We start from the raw sequence: 20,794 nt of genomic DNA on the forward strand, positions 1-20,794 counted from the left end.
CTAAACCGCCAGCCATTTTTTGTATTTGTGTACCAGGAAGCCTGCTCACAACTGCGTACTATCGAAAATGAGGAGGATCTTTTGTCTACATCTTAGACCTTTTCACATTTGCCTTTTTGGGCGCAACCATATTCCCACTGGCTGATGCCAGCCGTGGTCATATTGCCCGATTTTGTACAAATAAATACTGCGCACGCGCAGCACAGCCCAACAGGCACACGCTATAAATCAAGCTTTAAATCAACAGTGAAAAGGTCTATATATGAGCGTTAAGAGCAGTCGAACTGTACTCCACCGAAAAATATTCGACTGTCGCTTTGAAGAGCTGACAGCTGATGCGGATCATGAGAGGGAAAAACTAGAAGGATAAGAATGGGGTGGAGTGCATATGGCAGGTTCTCTCACATCATGGATGGCAGTTTACCAATATCCCTCAAGGGAAAAGTGCACAACAGCTACAGGTATCTTACCACAACTCGCCTACGGGGCAGAAACTGGACGCTAACGAAAAGGGTTCAGCTTAAGTTAAGGACGACGCAGGGAGCCATGGAAAGAAAAATGATAGGTGTAACGTTAAGAGATCGGAAGCGGGCAGAGTGGGTGTGGGAACAAACGCGGGTTAATGACATCCCAGTCGACATCAAGATGAAAAAATGGGCTTGGGCAGGGCATGTAATGCGAAAGCAAGATAACCGCTGGTCCTTAAGCGTAACGGAGTGGATTGCAAGAGAAGGTAAGCGTAGCACGGGGTGGCAGTGGGTTAGGTGGGCGGGTGACATTAAGAAGTTTGCATACTGGGGTGGGTGCAGCTGGCAAAACATAGGGTTACTTGGAGAGACATGGGAGAGGCTTTTGCCCTTTAGTGGGTGTAGTCAGGCTGATGATGATGTTAATGCTGATGATGCCGACGAGCTTCTGAATTGCGAGGCGTCTTTCTTACGCGAAAATCTCCTTCGAGGTCTGATGTCGGTCAATATTCTTTCTCTACATAGGCAATGCTTTACGAAAAAGTTAATTTCGAAAAATTTCTACGATCACACTTTTATGGAGAATGTTGCTAAGCTAACAGTAATAAAGCTGTTCCATATCAGTGTTTATAAGTTCTTGCCATTCCTCGGATGCAACTGGTAGTGGTTCTTTGCTTTGTGTACACGTAAGCTTGTCAGGGTTTCAAAGTTGTTGCATGTAATATTTTAACATATTTATTTATTTATTAAATAAAGTCATAGAGGCCCTATGTCGAGGGTATTACATAGGGGGGAGCATTGACTCACAGGAATGCAAAACAAAAAATGTGCAAGCACCAAGGTGTAATACATAACTACAGAACAAAGCACAAGTAGAAAACAAAAATAATAGCCTGTAATATACATTATATAATTCACAGGAAAAGACAACAGATAGTGCATTATAGGCTGAACATAACCGCTGGAACAAAACAAATAAAAAAACAGCTGAATGCAGCATGTGGTACAATCAATGAGTAATGCTAGACAGACATTTCGGTTAGTACATCGTGAAACTTTTTAAGGTTCTTTTCTGAAGCAATGTGTGATGGTGGATTATTCGTGTCGACAGTAGCACGAGGTATGAAAGATTTCGCAGGAGAAAAAGTCTGACATGATATGCGTTTAACTTTCAATGGGTGGTCGCCAGGAGGAAAAAAAAGGTTCAGGTGATTGAAAAAAAATCGTCATGGAGCAGAACATGATGGCAAAATTTATGGAAAAGAGCCAAGCGTGCTAGTTTGCGACGATCTGATTTAAGTTTCAAGTTCGGCGCGAGCCTTTATCGCGGTGACGCTAGAATGACGAGAATAATCCGAAAAGATGAATCTAACGGCACGGTTTTGCAAATATTCCAACTCATCTTTAATGTATGCTTGATCCGTGTCCCAGATGGCTGACGCATATTCGATTTTAGGCCGTATTAAGGTAACGTATGCTACTTTTTTAGGAGAAAAGCCGCTTGTGTAAGGTTATCTTTTAGAAGACCAAAAGAACGGTTAGCAGCTGCCAGAATTTGGTTAAGATTGAAATTCCGTGTTAAATTAGATTCAAAATGTTGTCGAAATGCTTGTAGCAAGTAGAAAGTTCACCCGGGCTATTAAGGAGAGTGTAAGATATCCGGATGCGGCATGATTTGCGAGTGAAAGAGAAGTTTTGTTTTAGAGGAATTAAGGGTCATTAACCAAGATGAACACCAGTTGCTAAGTCACTTTGCAAAGATTGGCGGTACCAGTGTGTTAGTCGTGGTAGTGATGCCTGTCTTTGTCGAAGCACCCCTTTTCCCCGCCAAAAAATAACCTCTCTTTTCTGTTTAAAACAGCTTGACTATTCGTTTTTAGGAGCACTCTAATTATATCCGCCTTTCTGTAAGACGATTTGATTGAAATATTCACCGCGCATATCTCGGCTGTGTTTTTTTTTGGCATTTGCAACTACGACTACTTTTGATCTGAAAAAGTGAGATGCCGGTAAAGGAAATACGGTCGAACTGTACGACTGAATACACCGGCTCTTCCATCAAAAGTGAACCTGAATTTTCGAAAATAAGTTTTTTTTTTCAGGTATGAAGGCTGGTTTTGCGGCAAAATGATACCTGCGAGGGAGGACATAATAATAATAATAATAATTGTTTTTTGGGGAAAGGAAATGGCGCAGTATCTGTCTCATATATCGTTGGACACCTGAACCGCGCCGTAAGGAAGTGAGTGAAAGAGGAAAGGAAGAATCAGGTGCCGTAGTGGAGGTCTCCGGAATAATTTCGACCACATGGGGATCTTTAACGTGCACTGACATCGCACAGCACACGGGCGCCTTAGCGTTTTTCCTCCATAAAAACGCAGCCGCCGCGGTCGGGTTCGAACCCGGGGAGGACATCAGAAAAGACGTGAATAATGATAACTAGTTATACAGCTAATTAATTTCTGATAAGCAACTTTTTAACTATTACCGGTAGGCACCTGGTTGCAATTAGAGATTTGCAGCCGGTCCTTAGCAATACCCATATAAGCTTTTATAATTTACAAAACGTGATTGCCCTCAGTGCTTTGGCGCAACAGAGTTTGGCTACGTAGTGCCAAATGCATGCGCTTAAGAAAAGCGTGGAGAGATCTTGTCGAAATAACCAATTTTTTTCGAGTGGCAGCGTTAAGGATAATCGCGTTTTTGAAATTCTAAACAACTGATATGGCTATTACTAATGACCGGATACACGTCTCTAATCGCAACCAGGGGTCTAATTGCAACAGTTAAGAATTTATTTATCAGAAATTTGTTAAACGCCTAACTAGTTAACATTATTCGTCTTTTCTGATGTCGGCCAAAGCACGTACTGTTGTGCCATGGAGGCCGCCTTTATACCTTTAAATTTCCATTTTTGAACTCTGTTTTACCTTCGATGAAACTTCTGATTTATTCTAAAATGTTCTTATGCACTGCAAGGTTTCCAGTCTATAGTGTGAACAGCACAATAAAAAAATTGAAACGGAAATTCGCAATGAAGTTTGCGAATTTCATTTCGCTGCCTGTCCGCGTTCAACCAAGACTGACTGACGTGTACTGTCATGTCCTGGAGTCTAGATAATGAAAAAATAGTGCAGTCCAGCTGCCCTCACAAGTATTGAGCGAATGCCCTTTTTGTCTTTGTGACGATTTATCGTATGCCGATGTGAAAACATATTTCGTCCGCTCTATAAGAAGAGCTCAATCACACCCACCAGGTATTGCCCCAGATACTGCCTGAAATTTTATACAGCTGAGTGTTGATATAACAGTGGTTCAGAGGTGGAATTCTGCGAGTAACTGAACCCATATAGCGGACCGAGTTCCTTTGCTCCAAATATTTGGGCAGACTTCTCAGACGGAGGGTACTGTACTTAGTCCAAGACTTCACTGCCCAGCGATGTTAGCAGGCGCACGCAACTCAGCAAATGGTGCAATGTCAAAAACGATTCACCTGAATACGACGCACACACACATACGCACACACGCACACACCCAAACTGACACGCCATTGTTTGCGTGTTTTTTTTCGTGGCCATTTGCGACAGAGAGCAACTGTCCGAATCGGTGGCATCCATGTAGAGCCCCCGCCTCGAACTCGGGAGGTTCTCGGTTCGAACTCCAGTGCCGCCGATGACCCACCGTTTTCAAATGGATAGATTTCCCCGAGCCTGGTGCATGGCTCTTTTGAGGTAAGATGCTGGCAAAAGGGCCTTTGGTCACCTCACCCCTCTTTCGATGGAGAGAGAAAGGGAATTTTAATGAAAGAAAGGCGGAGATGTCGGCCGGTGGTAACAGGGCCCTGGCCTGCTACTCCACACAGGGGAAAGGGAAGAGGAGGAAAAGGAAAGTGTAAATGAAGGCTGATGGTGGCATAATACAATGAGTTTCACGGGTGATGTCTATGCACACGCACACACACACACACACAACACTGGCTGGCGCTCGCATCGCGGTTACTGGACACACATAAAACTCAAAACTGGTGTCTGCAACACAACACCGACACATGTCATTAACCATGTAGGTTGTGCCCAGGGGGTCACAAACGAGTATCCAGGCCTGTTTCACACAAAAAGTTGAGCAGGGCTTTTGTCACACGCCACCAATCAGAACGTCTCGTCCTTGCGCCCAGAAGAGTTTCCTCAGAGAGAGGGCGAGAGTCCAGGTTTTTCACGGTCGCCTCCAATGTTGTTCTTTCAGAAGTATACTTCGGGCACACGCAAAGAAGGTGTCCAATAGTCTCTGGTGTGTTGCCCTGTGCGCAATTTGGGTTACTTTCGATGCCGATCTTGTGAAGATAGTGTTTGGTGTAGGCAACGCCAAGCCGTAGCCGGTGGAGTAAAGTCCCATGACGTCGCACCACCACAGATGGGAAATGTAATCGTGAGCCAGCGTCAAGCTTACACACGCGGTCCTGTTGATGACTCGGATCATGCCAGTGCGACTGCATTGCCGCCTGCATTAAATGCGCCAACAAGGCTCCAATGTCTGATTAGATAGGTGGCTAACACTCTTTTCTTATGTGCTCGAACGCAGGTATTGGGGCGTAAAAGCCGCCTCCATGCATAAAAATAAACCTATATTTTTTTTTAATTCTGAATAACTTTCGATGGGCACCCGGTATGTTCAGTAGTACAGCTTGCCCGTATTTCTTTTGCGGCATACAACATGTTCAGCTGAAAAGTATTTGCAAATGAAGAGCAGAGCAGAGCTATGTGCGGTGAATAATGCAATCAAACAGTCTTATCGACCACGGATATAATTAGAGTGCTCTTTTAAAACAATTAATCAAGCTGTTTTGCAGAGATAAGCGAGTTTATTTTTAGACACTGAAAACGGGTGCTTCTAAAAATGCATTGTTACGGATGGAGAACGCCAACATGCGAAGAATGTTCGAGCGACTGGGGATCTTCAATCGACAGATGCTTCAAAGGGCCGTCGACGCGGTTGCGGCGCCACGAATGCAGGTGGCGGCGTCAACAAATGGCCATCCGCTGCCTGGAAACGTTTTTTCGGGAGCATGGCAGCCAATACACTCGTTTCAACGCAGTCCAGACTTGTGTTCACTAAGGCACAGCGAACAGGCTCGACGAAGGGCAGTGCCCGTCTAGGCACGCTCGGGCTCTGTTGAGGCTCGACAAATGGCACACGAGTGCGAGTCGAGGAAGTAGAGACCACACCGCACGAACGGACAAGCGCACGAGTGGCTAAAAGTTCTTTGGGGGCCTCCACAGAAGCGCGGAGCGAGGAGGATTATCAAGATGTCCACTTGTCAGCAGGGAAACCGGCGAGGCCGTGATGAAAGCCGCTGCCGAGCCGAGGCTTGCGGGGAACAGCGCTGGGTTATCCGCATGCTTGCAATGAACACCAATTTGAGGGCAGTCGGCGGGTTATTGTGCCAGGGCACAGCACTTTGTAAGAACTTTAGAGGATCAAAGTGCAAAAAAGCATAGCGCGAACGAACGCAGGACCGTCGCCGCCAGCTGAGGCGATGAGAGCGGCGGTCCCGTTTAGCGGGAACTTTCAGGCCATTGGCTCCCACTTATCACGTGCCTTGTGGTCACGTGCTCGGCGGTGACAGAAAAAAGCCTCCCATGGCGGCGCTCGCTCCGTTTTTATCTCGTGAGCAGTGACCTAGTTATGTCTGGAACGCGCATGAACTGGAACTTGTGTTCCACATAACCAGTTTGAGAAATAACGAGGAGCTGGCCGTTGCAGCAATAAGAACGTGTTCCACATAAGTACCACTTGGAGAGAAAGGGGCTGTAAAAAAGTGCGTGCCATTTAAAAAAAGCCGGAATAAGTCTCGCCCCAGAAAAAAAATTCAACAGAGTCTTTAACCGCAATCTATGAAGAACCACGGCAGTTTAGTTGGAACCAAGATTAAGAATGTAGCCACAATAGCTCCAGCAGCCCCTGAAACCCTATTTCACGCGGCTTCGGAGCGGTGTTGACATGAGAACTCTTTAGTGGCATTGAGCATTGAACAAGTACGTGCATAGAGGTATAGACAGAAACATCTCTTTAATACAACAAACTGCTCAAGTTCTGCCACTGCCATACCCTTTCACACCTTGTGGGGGTCTTGGCACTCAGTCGAAACATGAATTCTGTTGAAGAAAGCGTTTGAACATGAGTAAAATAAATATCGCATATTTGGACATGTATTAATGTGTCAACAATCGAACTCTGTAAAATAGCAAATAAATCGACCCGCCCATGAGAGAATGGACACAATTCTTTAGAAACACAAGGAAAATAGTTTTAAATTCAGCGAACAGCCTCCTAGTTTCGTTTCACCACGATTTGAAGTAAGAAAATTCCGAGGGAATCCTACAAAATTACTTAAGAGAGAAACGCAAAAGATAACTTGCGGCCGCGGTACTCAAGACAAATGATGTGTATTTTCAAAAAGCCCGGTAAGAGGTCCCTTTTTCAAGCCTGCACGTATTCCTTGAACATCTTGCAGAGAGAACGCTATCAGCCCTCCTTGCAGACTTTACACCATTCTAAACTCTACTTGGCTCTCACGTCATTAAAAATAACGCCCATGTTTCATTGAATTTTTCAATGTGCACATCAGGCTCATGTTGTATAATATTTGTAGGGAGCAGCAATAAAACAGTTCATCCAAGAGTGTATTTGGAGCGATTTTTCTTCCATTTCGAAGAACTTTCTTCCACACATCACATGAAGGGGCGCTATCATATTATTTTTTCCAGTTTTATTGCTTACACTGCACCACGTGCGGACACATCGGGGGAAACACGTTCCCTATACAGCTTTAGAGGTACTATGCTATCCATGCCGCCACTAAGCGCCACCTGGCTTACAAGATGTGAAAGAGCCTGGACAAGAGAAGTCTGCAGAAGTGTTAGCATTATACCAGCTATTTCAGCGAAGATTATAAGTAGTATTCAAAACTAGGCTTTTTAAGTAAAATTATGGCTTTTGCTGCATAGTATTACCAGTTTTGGCAGAGACCAGAAAACCGACGAAAGGCATTAGGTAGCAAGCTGGTTAACAAATCTTTATTAATTAACTATTTAACTATCTCAGAAACTGGTTGCAATTAAAGATGTGTAGCCGCTCCTTCATAGTAGCCATTACTGCTTTTGGAATTTCGAAAACGCGATTATCCTCGGCGCTGTGGCCCACCAAATTTTGTCTACATCGTGCGAAAATATATGCGCTTTAGAAAAGCATGCTTGCAAGCAACCTTTCCAATCCTCGTAAATAATCGGAAGGGTCAAATTTTCTCGACCCACAACGCCAAGGCTAATTGATTTTTCAAAATTCTAAAAATTTATCTGCCTATTACCAAAAGCCTGCTACAAATCTCTAATTGCAACTAAGCGCGCAACTCTAATAGTTAAAATTTAATTACGAAAAATTGAGTTAACCAGCTTACTAAAGACAATACACTGGCTTTCATATGTTAGCCAAGACTGGTAATTTTATGCCGGATAAGCCATATTTTTTACCTCAAAAATTCTATTTTCGAAATTTACTGAAAGTCTTCCTTGAAATCCCTACTATAGATGTTTCTTCATACAGTCTCTTTTTTCTAATGTTTGTACAATACCACTGCAGAATGATGTAACATATTCTGTTCCCAAGCAACTAAATCAAGGTTTCAGAATTTACCTTTACTGCAGCGGCTTGAACACCGCAGTCGACGATATCTGCCCATCCGTGTTATGTGCCACAATTGTAATGAGCTTGCACATAGGCCTTAAAGTATGAAAGAAATAATACAGGACCACAATACAGCAGGTGCATTCAAAAATTCACTTTATTTTCCCTTATAAATTTTCCAGAACGTTAGGGTAATGGACGCTAGCAGCTGCTGACTTGCCTTTGTCGTAGATCTGCAGCAAAAAAGGAACAGTGGATGATCCACAGAAACGACCGCGCACGTGCACTGTTTATTGAATTCATTATGAGCACATTTCATTTCAAAACTGCGGTGTGATCTGACATTATTTATAATCAGGCATCTTATATATGTATGCATCTAGATAACATGCTAAAATGCAACATTTCGTGCGTAATCAGAGTACTGTCACAAGCAAGCCTCGCCTACGTTGTGCCTCTCAGTATTCTTTACACGGAGACGCCTCTTTTTCTCTGAGCAAAACGCCCTCATTGAAAAATATTTGAACACCTATTCCCTTTCCGAATATCAACCCAAGCCAAATATGCATATCATTGAGTATTGAAAGGATGCCTCTTAGTAATCATTTAAGCACGGACTCGATTTACCACAAGAGAGCAATACTTGCTAAAGCCCGGAATGAGCAGAATTAGGAGATATTTCTCTATTTTCCTGCAGAAGCCTTGCATTTGTAACTACAAGTAAATTGCTTACCGCGCACTGTTTGTCAGCATTTGTTGGATTACAAGACAGCTAGTAGACGTTGTTTTCCACTGTCACGTTTATTTCGCCAACAGGGGATATTCACAAATGACCTACATATATTGATGCATGTGCTTTCCGGGATACACTTTTGCAACATAGCGTAGTGGGAGAGTTGGTAATGCACACTGGAAGAGAGGAAGAGCGCAAAGGTGAAAAATGAGACAGACACGCGCTGAACTTTCGACAAGCTCTTTTATTCAGGAATGCACATGAATAAAAAAACAGCTCAAAGTTAGCGGCTGTCTGTCTCTTTCTTTATCTTGTACTTCGTTTTTTTTCGTGCTGCTTTTCTCTTTCAGCACACACTCTTCGTGCATAACATTGGGTTTTCCTTGGTAGTCTGCTTCCAGTCATCTATGCAATCAACAGAAGAAGCATATCAAATTTTTGTGCAAGAAAAACAAAAGCTTATTGAATGCATGAACATTTCGTGCAATATTTCGCTGTGTTGTCTTAATTGGCATGTGAGTGTAGTCTGTTGATGCATTCATCGCCAGCTTAAAGGAAAATTAATAGTTGAGGGGTAAATACACGAGATGGGCCGAGACAACGAATAACGTACGTTGATGCGCCTTGCACTCGGTGAATTCAGTGAATAAAACAAGACAAAGGGCTGAACCACGACAAAAGAGCGAACAAGTTGTTTCATTTTGAGTGTTCATAGGCTGAGTAGATTATATTGACTCAGTTTTCGGAAACAGAAGTGTGGTAGGCAATACAAGATAGACAAGATGTGGCACGTTTATGTCAGCTCTTCTTGAAGCACAAATATTTTGGTGTGCTTAAAATCATTATTCTCTGTGTCACAAAGTAATATGAATGACTTCAATAAGTACCAGTTTTTTTTAATGTGCTCTTAATTAGAAGAAGCTTGTTCAAATCAAAACATGGATACAGTGTGCGGTGTGCCATTCCTTGTCGCCTGTATACAGAGTGTTGTGTACGATCAAGCTGCGGGCAACATTCACCCTGGGTTGGTAGTCTAGAGTGACAAGAGGACTGCGTATAGGAAAGAGAATAAGATTCTGGTTAGAGAGATGAAGAAACCAAATGCTTTCGCAACGATGTAGGCACGCAACAATCAGTTTAGCGCGCAAACAGTAATAGTACTCTTGCAGTGCAGCTTTGAAAAACAAAAGTTTGGCAAAGTAACAGCATATGAAATAGTTTTCTCTACAAGGGCAATAAATAAAGAATAACAAAAATCAATAATTTTGTCCAGCTGCGGGCAACGCCCCTAAAATAATGGAACCTTATATGACATTCACAGTGAATGATGCAAGTACCTGTTGATACTTAGGGGTAGTAATAAACCTCATGTCAACGTGACCAGTGGCCAAATATTTCTAATGTTATGTCTTTGTTTTCATGATTTTATGCGCATGACCAACACAAAGTCTCCTTTCTCTTACCAATACACGTTTAAGCAGGCTCCGATATCTCACACTGAATGTTTCAAATGTCTGGGCACGACAATTGCAAACCACTTGAGCTGGTCCACTTATTTCGATAATATCTGCGCTTCTGCTCGCCGCATGCTCGGTCAAGTCAGACGCAGACTCAAATAATGCCACTCCTACGTAAAGCTTGTGGCATATAAGTCATTGATCAGATCTGTATTTACTTATCTATTAATTGATTTATTTTACCCTCAAGGCCTTTGGCCATTTTTGAAGGGAGTGGATAATTGGAACAAATACATTCTAAAAAGATAACGCGAAGCACACAAACCAATGATCTACATTTAGAAAGTTGGCTAATGCGGTTCAAAAATGAAGAATGTCTTCAATGCAGGCAATCGGCCCGAGAATGTGGCTTCAGTCTTCGGATGTTCGAGGAAGGAAGGAGTCGCTGCATGTTTTTTGCAGGGGGATTCCAACCTTGCGCCCATGGCCTAACCTAGATGAAATGAACGAAGACTAAGAGATGAGTACGCTAAGAATCTGGGGGAAAATATCAAAAGTTTTATGGAATAAGCAAATGCGAGAAAATTTCCTACGAGAAGCTAATTAAGATAAGTTTAACATTCGTTTCAGTGATGATATGCTAGCAGTACGATTATATATACACAAAATGAAACGAACGGAGTTATTCTGGACAATTTTCAGGGCATAGTTTAGGTTATTACAACTGGGGTCTCGAATGGATGCAGCCTACTGTAGTTGGCTATGGATGAATTTCTTGTACAAGGGGACTTTCAATGAGCTGGGAGCAGAAGAAAAATGACGACGAAGATATCCAAGCATGCGATTAGCATTGTGGATTATGGTGTTAATTTGAAGGGACAATGTAAGATCAGAGGAGATTTCGATGCGAGATAATAATAAGTGACAGATTAAATAGCACTGTTAATTAGGTAATAGAGGCTAGGACGGGACGAATTTCTAGACACAGGTAAGGTTTTACATTCAGATATATTAAGATCCATTTTCCACACATCACGCAAAATATAAATAGCATCCGCATCATGTTGCAAGGCATTAGTTCATCCCAAGTGTTCATTTCACAAAATACAGCACCATTATCAGCGAATAAAATCAAATTAGAAGATACACAGTCATGTAGGTCATTATTACATATTAAAAACAGCGTAGGACAATACAATGCCCTGAGGCACACCGAAGCAAATGGAACATAATGAGGAATTGCCATTGTTGGCTGATAAAAAGTGGGAATGGTTTAAAAGAAAATGGTCAAGCCAAAGTAGAAGGCAAGGTTCAAGATTTAGTTTTGGCTAGTTTCAAGAGAAGGACTCCATTACAAAATTTTTCGAAAGCATTCTTCAAATCAAGAAATATGCAGTCAGTTAGTGCAAATTTATCAATGATAACATCAAGATTGTGAGTGAATGATTCAGGTTGTTTCACATGAAAGATATTTTCGAAAACTAACCTGGGCGTTGCTGAACAAGGAGTTAGTTTGCATAAAGTTAGCGATATAGGAGTACAGGATGTTTTCTGGCAATTTGCAGCGGATATTAGTTAATGAAACAGCGCGGTAATTTAAAGGTAAATTTTTCCTACCTGATTTGTGGACCGGAACCAACTTATCGACCTTCCAGTCAGCAGGAAGAGATGCAGGAGTCAATAGACTGCTGCAAAATCTTTCAAAGCATAAGTGATGAATAGGTTCGGGTGCTTTTCAAAAGTTTGCTGTTAATTAGGCCAGTGCCGGGGCTAGATGACCTTGCAACGGAAAATCTCCGTAAAGACGACGTGGAGGAAGTGTGCTTTGTGCGCGCTATCCGCTCGGTGTTCGCTGTGATCTGTGCCCTGTGCTCCGGTCGTCCTTGTGCCTGCCTAGACTTCGGGCCACGTAACATCTTTGGTGGAGGTGCTGGGTGGACGATCTCCACGCCACGCAGCTCTGAAGCGGTCGTCAGGCCGATCCTGCTACCATCATGGCTCCACCCGGCGAGTCACGAACCACTCCTGCTCCCTTCGTGGTCATGGCTCCTCCCCGTGACATCGGTACCTTTTCTGGGAACGACGGCACCGATGCCGACGACTGGCTCAGCATATATGAGCAGGTGAGCACCAATAAGCGGTGGGATCCCACCGTGATGCTGGCGAATGCCATCTTCTATTGTAGTGGCACGGCCCGGATCTGGTACGAAACTCACGAAGACGAACTGACGAGCTAGGACGCTTTTAAAGAAAAACTCCGTACTTTATTTGGCAGACCCAAGCTCTCAGCGAGAAAGCAGCTCGCGTCACGCGCCCAGCCGTCAAGAGAAAGCAATGGTGCATATATTCAAGATGTCTTGGCGCTTTGCCACTAAGATGACGCCGGCATGACTGAGTCCGACAAGGTGGGCCACGTTCTGAAAGGAATTGCGGATGATCCTCTTAATTTAATTGTTTGCAAAGAGTCTACTACCGCGGACACATTCATAAAAGAATGCCGTCGCTTCGAGCAGGTCACAAGCCGCCGAATTCAAAAGCAGTTCTCTCGCCTCCCTAATACTGCCGCCACCTCTTCCTGCGAGGAACAGCGATTACCGTGCCGCGCGTCCTCCGAAGATGCCCCATCGCCGACACTGTCACCCGCATTGTCCGCCGCGAACTGGAAGCCCTTGCGCCTGTGATGCCCCGTCCGCCCGCACCTGATACTTCTCTACCCGCCGTGTCGCTGATTCAGGCCGTCGTGCGGCAGGAACTCGCTCACCTGAACCTCCCTCCTGCAGTGTGCGCCATCAGAAACCCGGACACCCCCAGCCACCTCCCTCTGTTTTTCGCCGTACCTATTATTCTCCGCCGCGTTACCGCAATCCCAATGAGTGGCGCACGGCCGACGACCGCTCCCATCTGCTTCCGGTGCTCTCAAATTGGCCACATCGCCCGACATTGCCGCAGTCCTTGGTCTTCACCGCCCCGCAACGTCTTCTTCTCCTTCTACAGTCCCGCCTCGTACCGCAACTTCTCGCCCCGAGCCCCGTCCGAACCGTCTGAAGCAGTCGTTCCCGCTCTCCGATTTCAATCCGGTTTACACTTTTAAGGAAATATGCGATTACTACAAATCCACCCACCAAACTCTTCCCACTCCTTGCAAAGGGCTGGGGAAGGCCAACGAGCGGGTACTCCTGCGCCTGCTCACTAACACGATGCTACCGCATGGTGTGGGCCTGCCAGCAGAACCCATCCCTACCCCCTATCCCAAGCCCCACCCGAGAGGACTGGAAGGCGACCCTGTCCGGCTGCTGCACCCTCCAGGCCCAAAGGGCCTTAACGCAGCGTGCCCGGGCTACGGCAACCGCCAATGGGGTGCCTGACTAGGCATCCCCACCTAGTGGTTGTAAGGGCGTGACCCGTCAGGTCACGGACCCCAACACCTCTCTCTATAATTAATAAATGTTTTTACCACCACCACCACGCCAATTCCCTCGCTCTCCGTCGCCGCTCTCGTTCCCCGCAGTCGCCTTCCAGCAGCCACTCCCATTTGGAAAACTAAATGATGCAGCTCCCAGAGGTGACACTGCATCAACGAACCGGACCACATATCCTCTCTCGACCACTCGACCGACTCTCCTGGACGTCACTATCCACCGTGTTCCTGTGCGCGCCCTGGTTGACACCGGTGCTCATGTATCAGTGATGAGTGCTGCCCTCCGCCGTCGCCTCCGCAAACACCTCACGTCTGCCATGTCTCGTGCGCGTGTCGCGGATGGTGGAACGCCTGCTGTCGACGGTATGTGTGTAGCGGCGCTGATGAAGACGAACCTCGGAGCGCGACCTGGCTCTTTGGCCAATCCCTCCGCGTGGGTATGTGCCATATTTACTGAGGTGAAGACGAACAAGACCTTGCTCGCGTAGATCAGAACGCTTTCGGCAACCGGCGTGAAGAAGTCGAGGGAATGGCTAAGTATTGGGCGGATGGTCCTGTTTTCCTTTTCCCCTGTGCCTTTGCACCTTTTTTCTTGTGTGGATAACGCACGCGGTGAGTTTGTAAATCTGAGGTAATGTCTACGCAGTCTCCCGACCAGGGGAGGTCCCCCTAGTCGGCTTCCTTACCACCTCATGAGATGCCTCTGGAAGTTTTTCAACGCTCCGGCGTCCGCAGCATTCCTGTGGAGCTGGTGACAAAGGATAGTGGTGCTATCAGAATTATCAATCCAGGGCCAGTTTGAGCTGATCTCCAGGCGGCCAATTTCCTTTACGAGGCAATCACTGAGGTAAGGCAATTTGGGCGTGGCGGGATTCTGTGCCGTTCACCAGACCTGTCGTGCGTAAAATATCTTCTAAACTGCTCTTCTTTCCGGTCTATTTCGGTAAACAGCTTCATTCCGTCTCATCTGGCCTGCACGAAAGGCTTGGTTCGCGGTGTGAACTCTTTCTTGTCTCCACTTGAGACCCTCGACCTTCTCTCCGAAGCGGGTGTTGTTGCTGTGTATCGCTGTAGCTGGGAGGTGAACAATGAGCAGGTGCCAACGGAAACGGTTATCGCCACTTTTGCGGGTACTGCCTGCGCCTCAGAAATAAAAGCATGGCCCCTAATCTTCAGTGTAGACCCCTTCCGTCTAAGCCACTGCAGTGCAGCAAATGCTGGCGATATGGCCATAGTGCTCGTGATTGCAAGTCCCCCTTCCGCTGTTACAAATGCGGCAATGACCATCCATCAAATTTATGCTCTGATCAAAACGAGAAGAGTTGACTTTGTGGTGGATCTCATGCAGCAAATTTCATGGATTGTCCTGCTCGGAATCATGAACTGCAAACTCTAGACATAACCGACCGCAAACGCTGTTCGCGGCGAGAGGCAATATCAGAAATTAGAGAGAGCTCACGACTGTGCAGGTGTGTCAGCCCGTGCAGGAGTGACACTAGATTCTTCTATCTCTCAAGCAATAGTGACTGCTGTGGAGGCCTCTATGGCTAAGATGGTTTACCGGATAGTGTCCACTGTCACTGAGTGCATATGTAATGCTCGGGAAACGCAGATTACCCAGGCCATGCAAGCTGGAATGTCTTCTGCCATGTCAGCTATGCCTTCGTTAATGACCCAACATTCTTTACCTGAGCAGTCTGAGCCCCAGGAATAAGTTATTGCTGTTTCTCCACTTCCTCGGTCCACTAATTCAGATAATGCTCCAATTATTCATGATGCAAAAATGATGGATACGGATGCGCGAATCCTCAAACTCAGTGGATCTTCCATGTCTAATCCTTCTTCTCCACATCCTCAGCCGAAATCAAAGAAGCAACAGATTGATTTTAAGCCAAACGAAACTATTTTAGGGCGGGGAGTTGCTGCTGCCCTAATTTATCAACCATATGGGTGCTAAGAGTTCTCCAGTAGAACTGTCGGTCACTACTTTCAGCTTCAACAGACTTACTGTACCTTATATCTCAACATAATCCAGACAATTATTTTACAAGAAACTTAGCTTACATCTGAAAAAACACTTCCATTTCCAAAACTATTCTTCATTTCGACAAGATCGGCAGTCAAGAGGAGGAGGCTTACTCCGACTAGTTTCATCTAAATTTTGTCAAAGGGCAAATATTACTTTTCAGTCCTCTACTATAGACTTTGAGCTATTGGCTTTAGATTTTGAAATTCTAGGGTGCTGTCCCCTTTTCATTAGTAAATATTTATTTTCCTCGCAGTGTTCAGGATACCAGGCCGCTATATCTCTTGCTCCTTAATTGTCAGAAGTCAGTTCTCTTGGCCGGCGACTTTAATTCTCATTATGTGTCGTGGGGCTTTAAGACAGATACCTGTGGTAAGCGGCGTTGGGATTGGGTTACTGATAACCTTTCGTGTATAAATTTGGGTTAGGCCACATTTCTCCGCGCACAAATTCTCCCTGTGTTAGATTTAACTTTCACCAGCCCTTGTGTTCCTGTACTCAATTGGTCGACGGTGGATTGTGGAACATATAGCGATCACATACCTATCGTTTTTTATGTAAATTGCCCCTTAACTCCGGCGTGCTCTAGGTTGAGGTCATATAAACTATGACCACATTCAGGTCTCTTTGCGCTTTACTTTTGCTTCAGCGGTTCATTCTCCTGAAAAGCATACAGCAAAAGGCATATGCTTGGCTATTGAGGAGTGCCGAAAGAAGTCCGAATTTTTGGTAGGCACATCAAGAAGGAACACTTCCGTTAGATGTTAGAATGCAGATTGCTCGCGGGATTACAGACGCAGAAAGGCTGCATGAAAGAGGCTCCTACACAATCAGTGCCCAAAAAATTGGCATGATTATAAGTTCATTGCGGCTACTTTTAAACGCACAATCTCACAAGCGAAAGAAAATTATGAATCCGAGCATTTTGATTTCCTAACAAAATAAGGATATCGTGGCGCACTTTTCGAATTCTTAAGATCGCGGAAAAAGAATCTGGATTCAGAAAATTCACCCTCATGTGTTTTGACCCCGCAAGAACCAAAAGAAACAGTTGAGACAACTACCAAGGGATTAGAGCAGCGTTTCTCGTCAGTATTTCCTTTGCGCTCCGCGTTTGTGGCGTCAGTGGGCCAGATCCAGCATGTCCCTCGATATTACGATTACCGAGCTTTCCCCGATAGTGTTGAGGTTACCATCCGCTGCTCTTGGCCACAATGGGGTAACATCAGAAACGTTAAGGATCCTCTTTGACTACTTATTGCAGCTGGTTAATTTTTCAATCAAATATGCATGGATTCCTCCTGAGTGGGAAATCGCCAAAGTGATACCTTTACCTAAAAACAATGGTGGTAGCTGTTCTCTGGATAATATTAGAAACATTTCATTGTCATCAAACGTGCTTAAGTTAATTGAAAGGGCCATACTCCTACGTGTTTCGGAGTTTGTGGACCGCAATAATATCCTTAGTCCCTGTCAAATTGGCTTCCGTCAAAAATGTTCCATATGAAATCCTCACACCGATCTTAAGAGTCGTATTCTTCTTGCGCGGCACCAAAAAATGCATGCTGCGTTGGTGACATTAGATATAGCCAAAGCTTATGACAGCGTAGAACAATACATATTACAAAGATTACATCCTCTGAAGTTTCCGAATTACTTGCGTGGATATCTGTGTTCCTTGAAAACAGTTTTTTGTATACTAAATGGTGTCAATTCTGGAAGATATAAACACGCCCGAGGTGTTCCACAAGGGGCAGTCCTGTTGCCTGTGATCTTTAATATTCTAAAGATATCTATTCCCAGCCATCAACACATTTGCACGTACGTCTATGCGGACGACATTCCATTTTTCAATGCTGCAGCTGACATTCAATCTACGTGCGCCTGCAATCGTACCTGAATTTGCTTGAAAGTTGGTTGTGTGACTTACTTCTCACCTTAAATGTAAACAAGTGCGCTGTAATTGTTTTTCAAATGAAAGATCCTGAGTTGAGTTGAGGTGTTGAATGCTACAGGTGGGGATAGCCTTGCTTTATCTGCCGGCAATTGTCGCATCTACCCCGCTATGCGCAAAGTCTCTAGCACACATTCTCTCCCGCAGTCACCATCTATGCACACAATCAATCCACACAATCCAAATCACAGTCCACTCCAGAAGGCACAATCTATGCACATATTCGGTCACAGTAGAACATAGGCCATTGTAGTGCCAGAATCCATACACACATTCACTCACAGTATAACGAAGTCCACTCCGAAGACACCATCTATGCACACATTCAATCACAGTAGGCCATAGTCCATTCCTGCTGTCACCATTTAGAAAAAAAGATCCGTGTCCTGCAGAAATGTTAAACGAAGGCGTGCAGCCTCCCTTCTGCATGCCTGGTTTCCACTCGGGTAGACAATGTCCTGAACTGTGCTGTGACGGGTTCCTGTCTTCTTGAAGGAAGCGAACATCACATGCCTTTCCGCGTTGTACTCTGGGCAGTACATAATATTGTCACCGGCGAAAATACAGAGAACCAAACTGTTCACTCGGGCGAGGTTTGCCAACACCGCCGCGCTCGTTCTGGACAAAGAAGACGTTCGGCCACGCGCTCGGGAACACAGTTCGACCTCCAGGTGGCGCCGGCAGAAAGTCAGCAGCGTGGCATTGCCCCTCCCATCTAAGAGGCATCGACTCGATGCCGCACGCGAGGGGAAGAAAAAAAATAAGGCGAAAGGTAATGGCGGGGTTCGGTCCGGGGCTAACGGGAATAAAACGGCTTCATTCGCGCCACGTGGACGACCTCGGACGTCGGGTGTCGAGAGGACCGGGCAGTTCCTTGAGGGAGCACCTCGTAGGTCACCGCGCTGAGGCGGCGTAACACCTGGTACGGACCAAAGTAACGGCGAAGAAGCTTCTCGGAGCGCCCTCGCAAACGGATTGGGCTCCACACCCAGACTTGGTCACCGGGTGTGTAAATCACCTCCCTGCGGCGGAGGTTGTAACGCTCGGCGTCGCGTTGTTGTTGGCACCGGATTCGCTGTCGAGCAACTTGGCGAGCAACTTCGGCGTCACGGACAAATTGGTCGGCATCCACGACAGAAGAGGGAGTAGGATCCGGAAGAAGCATGGCGTCCAGCATGGTCAAGGCTTCGCGACCGTGCACCAAATGGAAAGGAGTGAAGCGCGTCGTTTCGTGAAGCGCAGTGTTGTACGCGAACGTTATGTAAGGAAGTATCCGATCCCAGTTCGCGTGGTCATCGTCGACATACATAGAGAGCATATCGGCAATTGTCTTGTTAAGCCGCTCAGTCAGTCCGTTGGTTTGCGGATGGTAAGCCGTTGTCTTTCGATGACTGGTGCCACTGAGTCGAAGTACCTCGTTCGTAAGTGCCGACGTAAACGGGGTTCCCCTGTCAGTTAATACGACCGTTGGAGCTCCGTGACGAAGCACAATGTTATGAATGAAAAAACTTGCGACTTCGGCGGCGGTACCACGGGGAAGAGCCTTGGTCTCACAGTAGCGGCTGAGATAGTCAGTGGCAACAGCAATGTACCGGTTACCCATGGAAGACTCCGGAAACGGACCGAGTAAGTCCATGCCGACCTGTTGAAATGGGAGGCGCGGGGGATCGATAGGCTGCAGGAGCCCGGCTGGTTTAGTCGGTGGCGTCTTCCGGCGCTGACATTCTCGGCAGGTTCGGACGTAACGGCGGACAACCGCAGCAAGCTTGGGCCAGTAGTACTTGGTGCGTATGCGCGCCAACGTGCGGGAAAACCCGAGATGGCCCGAAGAAAGGTCGTCGTGGCACGCGCGCAGAACTTCGTCGCGAAGCGCAGCTGGCACTGCAAGCAGATAGACAGTGTCCGTTGGGCCGTAGTTCTTTTTGTAGAGTACCCCATCGCGCAAGCAAAACGATGACAGTCCGCGCTTGAAGAGCCGAGGTGGAGATGGGGCGATTCCTTCAAGGTATTCTATGAGGGGCAGCAGGTCAGAATCGGCCCTTTGTTGTTGGGCAAGGGTGGACGTGGTGAGAGCACCAAGAAAAGCGGAATCGTCGTCGGACTCGTCAGTGGGGCACAGGATTGGGGCGCGGGATAGACAGTCAGCATCGCTGTGTTTCTGGCCAGACTTGTGCACGATGGTGACATCAAATTCTTGTAACCGAAGACTCCATCGAGCAAGCCGCCCCGAGGGATCCTTCAGGTTCGCCAACCAACAGAGTGAATGGTGGTCGCTCACGACCCGAAACGGGCGGCCATACAAGTACGGACGAAATTTCGTAACGGCCCACAGCACAGCTAGACATTCCTTTTCCGTTGTGGAATAATTGACTTCTGAACGGGACAAAGTGCGACTGGCGTAAGCAATCACGCGTTCTAGGCCATCCTGCCACTGAACAAGGACCGCGCCGAGGCCAACGTTACTAGCATCAGTGTGCAGTTCAGTGTCGGCCTCTTCGTCGAAGTGGCCAAGCACAGGCGTACACTGCAGACGGGACTTGAGTTCTGTGAAGGCGCTGTCCTGGTCTTGGCCCCAGATGAAGGATTCAGAATCCTTCGTCAGGCGGGTCAAAGGCTCTGCTAGCCGGGAGAAATTGGGAACAAACCGGCGATAGTACGCGCAGAGGCCCAAGAAACGACGCAGGCTCCGTTTGTCTGTTGGCTTAGGGAAGGCAGCTACGGCGGCCGTCTTTTCGGGATCTGGACTAACACCTCGGGCGCTGACAATGTGACCAAGAAACTTCAGCTCTTGAAATGCGAAGTGACATTTCTCTGGCTTGAGAGAGAGACCAGCGGAACGTATGGCCTCGAAAACAGCACGCAAGCGTTTCAGGTGCTCATCAAACGTGTCAGAGAAGATCACGACATCGTCAAGATATACGAGGCATGTCTGCCACTTCAGACCGGACAGCACGGTGTCCATCATTCGTTGGAACGTGGCAGGGGCCGAGCACAAGCCAAAAGGGAGTACCTTAAACTCGTATAAACCGTCTGGCGTAATAAAGGCGGTCTTCTCTCGG

The sequence above is a fragment of the Amblyomma americanum genome, chromosome 3 (assembly GCF_052857255.1).
Source record: "Amblyomma americanum isolate KBUSLIRL-KWMA chromosome 3, ASM5285725v1, whole genome shotgun sequence".
Classification (NCBI taxonomy): Eukaryota; Metazoa; Arthropoda; class Arachnida; order Ixodida; family Ixodidae; genus Amblyomma; species Amblyomma americanum.